Source organism: Homarus americanus, unplaced genomic scaffold (assembly GCF_018991925.1).
Source record: "Homarus americanus isolate GMGI-L3 unplaced genomic scaffold, GMGI_Hamer_2.0 scaffold48406, whole genome shotgun sequence".
NCBI classification, from domain to species: Eukaryota; Metazoa; Arthropoda; class Malacostraca; order Decapoda; family Nephropidae; genus Homarus; species Homarus americanus.
In genome coordinates, this window is record NW_024753828.1 from 6,517,897 (window position 1) to 6,529,825 (window position 11,929).

The 11,929-nt window shown below is 38.7% G+C and overlaps 1 long non-coding RNA gene across 1 annotated transcript; it reads left to right on the forward strand.

The window, feature by feature from the left end:
• Positions 1-2,872: 2,872 nt before the first annotated feature.
• LOC121855552 lies at positions 2,873-10,375 on the forward strand. Its single transcript, XR_006086810.1, has 3 exons — positions 2,873-3,018; positions 8,743-8,881; positions 10,215-10,375. It is a non-coding gene; the product is annotated as an uncharacterized LOC121855552 (long non-coding RNA).
• Positions 10,376-11,929: the final 1,554 nt, after the last annotated feature.

The following is an 11,929-nucleotide window of genomic DNA, read 5'->3' on the forward strand; positions in this document are numbered from 1 at the left end:
AGGAGTCAGGCCAGTGGATACCCCTCATCTCTTCCCTCACCCCGTTGTAATTTCCCTTGTAATATTTGCACCTTGGCCTGGCCTTATCTTGAACTAGGTAACAGTTAAATCTGAATGATAACACTATATGGTGACTGGTGCCAACTGGGGCAAGGTGTTCCAGTTTGGCCACCATACCCTCCTCGTTATGATGAGGTCTAGTGGCTTGGGTGTTTGCTCCCTCCTGTAATGTGTCGGGTCTCTAACATGTTGGAACAGAAAATTTTCTCCGAGAGTTTCTACAAAAAGAGTAGCAGGGTTATTCAAGTCATTTGGGGTGAACTCGTCTCTCCAGTCGATGTCACCATCGTTAAAGTCCTCCATGATAAGGAGGTGGCGAGGGTTGAGCATCGCCGCGTTGTTGAGGCTCTTACGTTCCTATAATTTAGTGGGCCACAGTTTGGGGATCTGTAGATACACCCGACAATAAGTAAGTCCCCTCCTTTTGGTTTAATTTCACACCACTTGGACTCTTCATGCTCTCTTTGTTCCCCTCTCTCCCTAAGTTTCTCTTTTAACCCATTTACTTTGTTGCAAAAAACTTAGTAAACAATGCCGCCAAAGGGAACATTTAGGGCTGCGTGGCTTCACTATGAGGAATTCAAGGATTGACACAGGAGGGTCGAGGGCAACGCCAATAAAGCGTGCTGCCGTTTATGCTGTGCAGATTTGTCCGCCGAAACATCAGCTCTGAAACGGCATAAACTCTCACAAATGCACAACAGAAATGTTGAGAGGCTGGAAGAAATGGACCAGGAAATGGACTCTCCTGAGGTTGGTGACGCATGGTAGGCAGAGCTGAAGTTACACTTGCGACCTGAGATGTTTTTATAGACACGACCGCCTAAATAGACATGACAAAAATTCAATTGAACCCAATAAAGTAGAGGACCACCTACCAGATGACCCACTATGTCTTGGGGCTGGTGTGCATATACTTCTTCAGACATCTGAATTTGCAGGCATTAAAGACCAACTGAAAGATGTCAGATCAAGATGTCGATTATTCCTCATAACAGCCTGTCAACAAATGAAGGCCACATTTTCTTTCGATAATAAGTTATTGCAGCTTTGTACAGAGCTATCAGTTATAAAGTGCCTAATCAACAATGCCTTGATGGTAACCCCATCTTTCGTAAGCTTAGCCATGGAAGTACCGCAAATTTATAATGGGGATCTCCAGGCACTAGATGATGAATGGCGGCATTTGCACAACATGTCTCTCCCAGATGATATCAAACAAACAACACCGAAACATTTTTCATGGGATTACGTAAACTGGAAAAATGAGGATGATGAACCAGCATTTTCCGTATTTCCACAATTTGTCCTTGATCTGCTGGCCCTTCCAACTTCCAATGCAGACGCGGGGAGGATGTTTTAAAAGGTGGGTCACGTTAAAACTAAGCAAAGAAACAAACTACAAATTCAACACAAGTAGCTTTGGTTCATGTTTCCGAGGCAGTAAAAGCCAGAGGGAATGTGTGAAATTTCAACCTATGCAGGATATGATAAGATTTGTGAAACCGCAAGCAGTGTGTGGTGATTAATGGCACGAAATCGTCATCTGTACCTGTCACAAGTGGGGTACCACAGGGCAGTGTATTGGGCCCGCTGTTGTTTGTTTGTTTCATAAATGACATGCCTGACGTTGTACACTCCCCACTCCCGTAAATGTTTGCCGATGACGCTTAAGATTATTCGAAAGTAAAACCAAGAAGAAGCGAATTGTGAAAGAACTGCCGGAAGGACCTTCGGGCTCCAGGAATGGTCCGAAGAAATGGCTGCAGATTCAATGTCACGAGTGTGAAGGATGCGCCTGGGGCGTGCCAACGGTAGAGGCGTATCATGTTGTCCCCAACAGGATGAAAGAAGCTTGCACTAGTTGAGACTGTGTGTGAAGGACCTAGGTGTGTATGTTGACCCAATGAGCTGGGTTCTCGGGCCATTGCGAGAAGAAGGTAAATCAGGCAAATAAATTATTGGGTCTTATAAGAAGGTCGTTCAGATATCTAGACGGTCCGTCCCTCGTAACAATCTTCAGGAGTGAAGTGCTTCCCCATCTGGAGTACTGTCACCCCGTCTGGTCCCCGAGATATGCTAGGGACTGTCAGTTGGTTGAAAATGTTCAAAGGAAGGCCACCAGACTGGTGCCTGCACTTCGGCACCTCAGCTACCCTGAGAGATTGGAGCGCCTGAACTTGCCTAACTTATGCTACAGACGGGCAAGGGGGGACCTAGTTGAGGTGCATAAGCATCTCAGGGGGCACTACTCAGTTGAGTGTCCTTACTTGGAGCTGGCGGACGCTCGCCCCACAAGGGGTCACAGCTCAAGATTGAAGAAGCCGCAAGTCCAGAAAACCGTGAGGGCAAACTTTTTCGGAGTGAGAGCTGTGAACTCTTGGAACAATCTACCAGAGAGTGTTGTGACGGCACCGAGTGTGAGCTCTTTCAAGACAAGACTTAACCAACACTGGAGCGGGTTCAGGTACATCCAGGAGCCGGTGCATGCCCGGTATTTCCCAACAGTGCGTGACAGAGACGTGACCGATCGCCCAAGTGGCTAACAAGCCGTTCAGTGGCGAAGAGGATAAATTTTTACAGTATAGATTTATTTTCAGTTGTACATATGTATTATTATATATCTGATATCAATAACTATTTTGTTTGTATTTGTAATATTCATCAAGGCTGTACGCTTCATGTATAATAATAATAAATTAATAATGTGTATCCAACTTGTTTCATCCTACGACTATACCAAAACTCAAATTGAAATAGTTACTCAAGGAAACCCATTTCCTCTAGTCACATCTGCCTATAAAGAAAACGTGTGGTAATGCGGTATTTTGGCAACTCTGCATGACCCTAGGAGGCTTGGCTCGGTTTACAAATTTGACAAGTACTGTACGCGAGACCTCAAACCTTCCATTACCATAACTGACAATGACCCCCATAGAAGAAAAGTACTGTATGCAGGTGAGTGAAAATTAACTGCCGCGACCTTAAATTCCACAATTTTCCAAAAGGTAAGAAAAACTGAAGTGAATTATTATTAAATAAGAGTTTTAAGCTGTTGTAATGACCAGATTTGACCAACACTGGCATAGGTTTAGATACTTCTAGGAGCCAGTACTTGCCAACAGTGTGTAACAGACATGACCGACCATCCATGTGGCTAATGAGCTGGTCAGTGGCGAAGAAGATAAAGTAAAGCATAAATACGTATGTAATTTTTAGTCTAGTGTTTTGGGTCAATGCAATATGCAGCTAATATGTGACTGGTGGCCATCAGCGGTTAGGTAATTATGGAAACTGTTTATAGTTTTGTATGATGATTACCTTCACTTCTAGTCCCTTTTGGGTATTATTGCATTTACACACCGTTCATTCCTACCACTAATCTATTATCATATTCGAGTAAGACGTCTAATTATAAGATAATTTTCATCTATTACATTACCTGCGGAAATGTATAATAACGGAGATAGCTTTTCCAAAAAAATTTTTATTTCCTTACATTAACCTCCAGCCATTAGCGTCTGCCTCCCACCCAACATTGCGTCTCTCTCTCGTTTTATTTTGGGTCTCATATTTTGAAATTCAAGTTCAGTTCCGACCATGGAAGTCTGCAATGGGTGTCACTTACTGTAAAGGATATGGAGCTGATTGCGAGTTGTCGGAGAAAAAAAACGTGTTAACTATAGCATTTTTTCAATCGCGTGGTGTTCTTCCCTCCTCAGTAAAGTGTACTAAGAGCAAGACTGAATGTAAATATCGCAAAGACCAACATGTGTGGCGTTGGGTAAGAATCCCAGAATCCAACGACGAACAAGAACCAGGTCAATAAGGTAAGAAATAGGTGATTCCATCATATGGTGAGTCAGTTAAGTTAGGTTAGGTTTTTGTTTTTCTAGTGTTTTTTTTTTATTTTTTAGTTGCTTAGCCACTTTTTTTTCGGAAAACGTCAAGCGAAAAAAAATCGCAAAAAAAAGGCTAATTTCTGCGAAAAATGAATGTCATATTCGGTCTAAACACACACAAATACACTAGAAAATTATATTTTTTTACTTGCTAAAAGTGAATGGTGTGACAATGCAAATTTACCCCCTTTTGGCTAATATTGATGACTAACCCACCGATGCGTTAATTGTTTTGATGTTAATTTTCTTAAAACATTTTCATCGGTAAATTCTGATATGATAATCATTTAATTTGAAAATGGTTCGTTTGATAGATAATTAGGCACCTGGGCGCGCATTAACTGCACTACAGTACTTCATCTTGCTCAGGTGGCTCATTGTACGTCTATGAGCCACTTGTGATGGGTGGCTGCTCTCTTGTCCATGAAAAAAATTAAAATTACACCATTTCATAGTAAGTTCTTTCTGCTTAATATGCCAGGGGCGCCTAACAGCCAGGAAGTTAGGTAGGTTTCTTTGGTTAGGCTGGTAAGCTCTTATAACAATGCTACCAGAAGCCACTTTTTTTTCTTATCAACTAAGGTTAGGTTAGGTTTAATTTAGAAATAACCACTTTTTAACGCATTTGCCAAAACTACAAATGTTCATCATAATTTAACACAGTATAGTTTCAGCATTTTAAAAATCTGTTTCAATGAAAAAGTCGGCGACGGGTCAGTTGTCAATAATTACTGTCGGGGTAGATGTGAACAATGTATCTTGGCCATCAGAGGTTTGGTAATTATGAGGGTGTTCTTAGATATGGTTTTGTACGCTGATTACTTTCAGTTGTATTCATTGTGTAAGTGCTTAGTCTTCTAGATATAGCCAAGTTAAGATAGAGGTTAGGTTTGCACATGATTTCAACTACAGTATTTATATTTTTTCCTAACATAATACAGCATCCTTTAATAAAATGAGTAAAAACTGGGTATTTTTAACCCTATTTTCAATGTAAAACAGCGGATGGTCACCTTCCAAATAATTATCCAGTATGCTATTTAATTTTTATGAGTACAGTAATATTAAATTTCCATGATGAGAAAACTTATCTCTTTTGAGCCATAACTAGTTAAGTTATAGGGTAAAAGTGGAGGAGATGGTTAGTACCCGAAGGTGTTGTTATGGCACAGGATACAGGTACGGTAGCTGTGTGCAAAACGTCGATGTCTATTGGTACGGCAGCCTAATGCGCATGTGTGGTGGGCAGACTAAACAATGATAGTGACTAAGATGGCCTTCTTTCTGATCAACCTATCCTAACCAAACCAGACTTAACCTAACCTATTGTAATATCCTTTTAACCTAAACTATTTTGATATCCTTTAAAGCTAACCTATTTTGATATCCTTCTTGCTTACTCGTCAGTCAATACAGCTGCCTTACCAATATCCTGTGTGATTGTTTTACCTACACCTGCTGTACCTGTATCCACTACATTTTATAATTTGTTCATATTTTACACAGTTATTGTATGGGTGATCGTAACTAATAAAAATGATACAACTTTTTCCTTAATTTTTATTTTATATTTTTTCTCTATATACAATTATGCCGGGGCGCTCCTGCTTAACACGAGTACTTACGGTACTAGATATTTGGACCCATATTCTGGAACAGGGTGGTAATATCGACAATATTTACCTAGATTCTTCCAAGGCTTTCGACAGTGTACCCCATGAAAGGTTGAAAATTAAACTGGAAGGGTATGGGATTAGGGGAAATGACCTAACGTGGATTGGAGACTTTCTCCATGACCGCAAGCAATATATGTGGTGATTAATGGCACGAAATCATCAATGTGTAACCGTCACAAGCGGGGTTGTTTGTTTGCTTCGTAAATGACATGCCTGACGTTGTACTCTCCTCCATGCAAATGTTTGCTGATGAAACCAAGTTATTTCGGGAAATTAAGAACCAAGCAAACTGTGAAGAGCTGCAGAAGGATCTCTGTGAACCTCAAGAATGGTCGAAGAAATGGCTGCTGAGATTCAATGTCACGAAGTGTAAGAGGCTCCCCCTGGGAAGCATATCATATGTCCCAACGGGACGAAGAAACTGCATTAATCGAGACTGCATGTGAGAAGGACCTAGGCGTGTACGTTGACAATGAGCTGAAGTTCTCGGGCCACAGCGAGAAGAAGGTAAATGAGGCAACTAAATTATTAAGTCTTATAAGAAGGTCGTTCAGATATCTAGACTGTCTGTCCCTCGTAACGATCTTCAAGAGTGAAGCGCTTCCCTGTCTGGAGTACTGTCACCCCGTTTGGTCCCCGAGATATGCTAGGGACTGTCAGTTGATTGAAAATGTCCAAAGGAGGGCCACCAGACTGGTGCCTGCTCTTCGGCACCTCACCTACCCTGAGAGATTAGAGTGCCTGAAATTGTCTAGCTTATAGTAAAGACGGACAAGGGGAGACTGAATTGAGGTGTATAAACATCTCAAGGGGCACTTCTCAGTCGAGTGTCCTTACCTGGAGCTGGCGGACGCTCGCCCCACAAGGGGTCATGGCTCAAGTTTGAAGAAGCCGCAAGCCCAGAAAAGTGTGAGGGGTAACTTTTCTGGAGTAACAGTTGTGAACTCTTAAAACAAACTGTCAGAGAGTGTTGTGATGGCACTGAGTGTGAGCTCTTTCAAGACCAGACTTGACCAACACTGGAGCAGGTTCAGATACATTCAGGAGCCGGTGCATGCCCAGTACTTGCCAACAGTGCGAAACAGAGACGTAACTGATCACCCAAGAAGCTAACGAGCCGATCCGTGGTGAAGAGGATAAAAGTAAAGTAAAATAAAAGTAAATAACCTGTAGTGGGCAGACCATGAAAGATAGGGAAATTGTGGGGGTAGAAAGCAGAAAAAGAGTGAGCATTTGGCAGTCATTTCAGGTCTCTGTAAAGATTTGGAAAAGGTCGACCACAGAAACTACTGTACCTGTATTAACAAAAATAAGTTTTTTAGTGTATTTTGTGGTGTTTCAAGTTAATCTGTCCTTCATTTGCATTGGAAATGAGCCATTATGGAGATTTCGCCCCCCAAGTACCAATAATATTGGTTGCACACAGTGGCCAGGGCTTTGAACTCGAGGGAATTGTGGGGCAAAAACATGCAAAAAAAATCAAAACGAAACCTCCTAATCAGAGAAACCAGAAGAACCTGACCTAGCCTTCTAGCCAGGAGACTGCTAGAGGATAAAATGATGCTATTTGTAGGAGTATAGTCTTGTGATCATTGTACTGTACAGTGTTTGGCTTGAAACATGTACAGAGTGAAATATTGTCAGTAATGTTCCTTTTAATTGTTGGCACAAAACACCAACACATGATATCCTTACACAATCTTTCTATATTTTGTGCATGAATGCCTATAGCACTTCACAGAGGTTGGCAGAATACCATGAGCCTTACAAAGTCAATGGAAGTACTGTAGCTCCATTTTCAAATACGCAATGAATGATTTGCCAAGCTTAGTGAGAACACCCGTTCAGAGAGAAGCCATTTTGCGACTAGCCAACTAAAATTCAAAACTCAGAGGATGTGCAGGAGTATCACATGACACTGAGAGCAATGCTGATTGGTGGGACAGAGTCACATGACACCGAGACTCACGGTGATTGGTGGAACATGCTCGTGTGAGTCAGATGTAAAATTGTGAACAGTGTCTCCTGCCAAAATGTAAGTTCCTGTGTGAAATCAGTAAATCCCCCTATATAAATACGAAGTTCCATTGTCAACCTTTACTGCATCTTAACCCAGGTCGCTACGTGTTTTGTAAGCGAAGAGATTACTGTCGATAATTCTCTTATGGTGCCGCGTGTTTATGGCCATTGTTAAACTAATAAATTTTGAATCCGTTATTGGTTATCTTTAAAATAAACAATGGTGCATCACATCTCAGGTTTTATTACCATAAATAATGGCTTCATTGTCTTTTTTTCTTCATTTTTTCATGTTGTAAGTTTCATTTTCCTGATTCTTTTCTGTTCTGTCGGTGCAAATCCCTTTGATTTTGTTTTTCTTTTTGGCAGAATAGGTTCTTAAACCTATTCTGCATTTAAATGATGAGAATCCTATACAATACTGCATGTAATTGGATTCGAGTCCCATTTTAAAGGTTTGGATACATATCCCCAATTTCTTTGGATTATAATTGGTTTCTAAGTGAACTGTATGTCTCTGCACTTTTTGTTCTTCCACAAGGGGACAGACTCAGAGAGACAGACAAGCTCTCCATCTTGACACTAACTACATAGTTCTCAGGCCCTGTGCGGGTTGTTCTTTATCATTTCACAAGTTATCTCTGATGGTGGAGGAGGAAGTCTGTCTTCAAGAGTTCATCTGTCAACATGGCAGGATGTGCAAGTGTTCAAAATGAGGCAGAGAACTGACAGACAAGAAGTTAGGTAATTTTAAGTTAGGTTCTGTGCATGTTAACTGTATTTCCATTTTTATGTTAAGTATCGTGCATTTAGTATCTCCAGAAATGTAGTTAAAACCATAAGATTTTTCTACTGCTAACTATGTTGTTCACCTTTACCTTTAGTTACTGTTTATTATATTTTTTATTCCCCTTTGCAGTTCCTATTTAAAATATGCTTGGCTATCTATTTGTAATTATTCTTTTTTTTAGTAGGCCAGAGTAGTGTGTGTACTGTAGTTCATTTAATACTTTTAATAAAATACTAAACTATTTTTTATATCATAGTTGGTATTCAAAATACTGATTTATTTGTCTTATTTCTAGGTTCTTGGTTTGGTTGAGGTGCTTGAACATTGCTTGTCATAAGGATTAAACTTTCCGCCAGCAATATTCCACACATATACGCAGTGACCATTTTGTCCGTGACCAGTACCTAATGGTCATATTCTTCATAATTTGGAAGGTAATAAATCTACAGTTCATATATTATACAGTACACTAATTATTTTCTGTCAGGAATATTTTTTCTTTAACCCCCTGAGAGCCGCAGTAAATTTTGGGCTGGTTCTTTACGAATGTTTAATTACCCATGAAAAAATTAAATTTGCAGTACAATTTACACTAATTTTTAATTTCATGTCCAAGTGTATTTACTGAATATGGCACATTAATTTCTTTACTGTGTATTAATGAGTGTTAGTGTTATATTATTTGTTGTGAAAATTAAGTATTTATAGGGAAAACCTAATGATTTATGCAAAAGTGTTATTATGGAAATTCTGGAGTGTAATACATGTGTAAAATGGAGCAGTAGACAGTTATATACATCTTTTATTACAAAATATTATGTTGGCAATGCCATAAACCATCATACAAAAATACAACAATAAAAAATTATCGATCCATACATGTGTGCATGTAATTACTAAATGTAAAAAAAGTAACACTTGCCAGCACTGCAGGCGAAGAATGAAGTATCGTAGTAGGTGACATAGAGGCATGGTAGGTGACATAGAGGTATGGTAGGTGACACAGAGGTATGGTAGGTGACACCGGCATGGTAGGTGATGCAGGTGACAAGATATGCTTAGATTTTCCCAGATAATTTTATTTATCTCGGCATTTCCCGAGTTATACTAATACATTCCGAGACCATATCCATGCCAAGTTATATGAAATTCCGAGTTATCAAATGCCAAGTTATCGAGGGTTTACTGTATAATCAATTTGCAGGTGTTTTCTGTTGACGATCATTGAACTTTTTAACTTTTCAGATCCTTACACCAGTAAATTTAGAATCCTTCAAACAAGTTCTTCTGAAGCATATTATTGAGAACATACTGTATAGGTACATTTGTGTTGATTATTTGTTAAAGTGTACTGTATATACTGTAGCTAGTATGACTGTTAAAGTGTACTGTATATACTGTAGCTAGTATGATTGTTAAAGTGTACTGTTTATACTGTAGCTAGTATGATTGTTAAAGTGTACTGTTTATACTGTAGCTAGTATGATTGTTAAAGTGTACTGTACATACTGTAGCTAGTATGATTTGTACATTTTCATTTTGAGTTGTTCAAGGCTGTATTGGTATGCCATAAATTAGGCCCCGTTCATGAACCTACCATCACTTTAAAACTCATAGATGATGATGACGATGATTTTAAGAAACAGATCATACATTAATGTTATTGTACTTAGAATTACATTACTAAAGTTTATGTACACAGTAAATTCTTAAGACCAACTTTAAATATTTTCTATGATTTACAGGTATTTTCATTTTCTTTTTCAGTTGATGTACAATAATGACTTAAATTACAAGTGTTCAAAATAAGATGGATAGGAGTGCCCCAGATATGCTGATGGACACAGAAGTTTGTCCAAGCAAGCCAAGCTATAACTGCCACCATACACACACTGTAGATAAAGGTAAGTGAATGTTAAAATGTTTTCTTTGCAAGTTTAGTGACATAGTGTGGCTACCAAATTATACCATGTTAGTATATTACTGTTTAGAGTACTTTTATTTGTAAGAAGTGTCAATGATGTATATAACATTTTGATTTCTTACCTAATTTTGTTTACTTCATTATTTACAGTTAAAAGAAATTATATAACTTGTTACAACTTTATTTTAATACACTTGAGCCCAGCACTTTTACCATCAGGGTTTCTCAGACAGGAGAGTAAATCTGGCTACACAAATCCTCTCCAGAATTTTTGCTATTGGAATTTTATCCCATTAGGTGAACTACCAGCAACAGCTCTTCATGCAGTAGAGTTTATTGAACATGTTATTAATTTATTTGACATGTTCAATAATTTCACAAGCATCATTTGAAAGAGCATAGGGGGCAATTAAAGAATTTTTTTTTCATCTTTGAACATACAAGTATAGGAAAATATAACTTATACCCAGTCATGAAAATTTTGTGTACCATCAAATGTACATGTTTATTATGTCAATGGTTGGATGTATGAGTGCTGGACAAAACACCCCAGTTAAGGTGCAAAGAAGGACAAAAGTTCCCAATTTTTATATTAATGTTTCCCAAGGTCAGTAGACTCCTAGCCTCTGGTGGGAATATATATACTGGCCTGTCCTGTTTTTATGAGCCTTGTGCTGTAGTGTTTTTAAGGATCATCTAGTATATCCATCCCACTCAGCTCCACCTCAAGTATCTTCACCTCAGCTCACTTCACCTTATGAGAATTTTATAGCTGTATAATTAGGTTAACAAAAATGAAAAAAATTAATGCTTCTTATTTTACATCTTTATTAATAGGTTACCAAAAGTCATGGTTAGCAAAGACCATTGGTTTTTCTTTAAAAAAAAATTATGTTACTATGTTGGTTTTAATAAGTTTGAGGTATTTTTAGCCCTTTTAATAACTCTTTAATATGCTATTGATCATAAGCATTACATTCAGGATGATTTAGCAATCATTTATACTCTTCCATATCAAAAAATCACTGCAAAGGCCAAATTTGAAAAACACAAGCTTTGATCAGTCGTCCAAACTCATCCTTCATGCTTAAAGGCAAAAACTATGTTTTAGTTCATCTTAATGCATGGAAAAACTATTCTACTTTTATAATTGAAAGTTTTAAAAGAAATCACTGAAGTACAGTTGCAGAGAGAGAAAGAGGGATGGGCCCATATACGTAATACATGATCTGAACAAATTAGAATTAGAGTTTCAGAGCCCAACCATAAACAGAAGCAGTCACCAGTTATATTGAACAGTGGCAACTTGGCTCCCTTATAATCAGGATTTGAGATTTGTGCAGCCCTGTAAGAAAGCTTATCACCACCACATTCATCAGTGTATAATAGTTCACATCCATGTCTATATTTAACAACCACCGGGACATAATGCGTCCCTGTCTAACACCCACATTTATTTCAAGTGTTTCACTTTCTTCCCCATTTATTCTTACTGTTGCCTGGCTGTTTTCATGGAATATTTTTATTGGATTTAATAGCCTTCCTTCCACCCCAAACA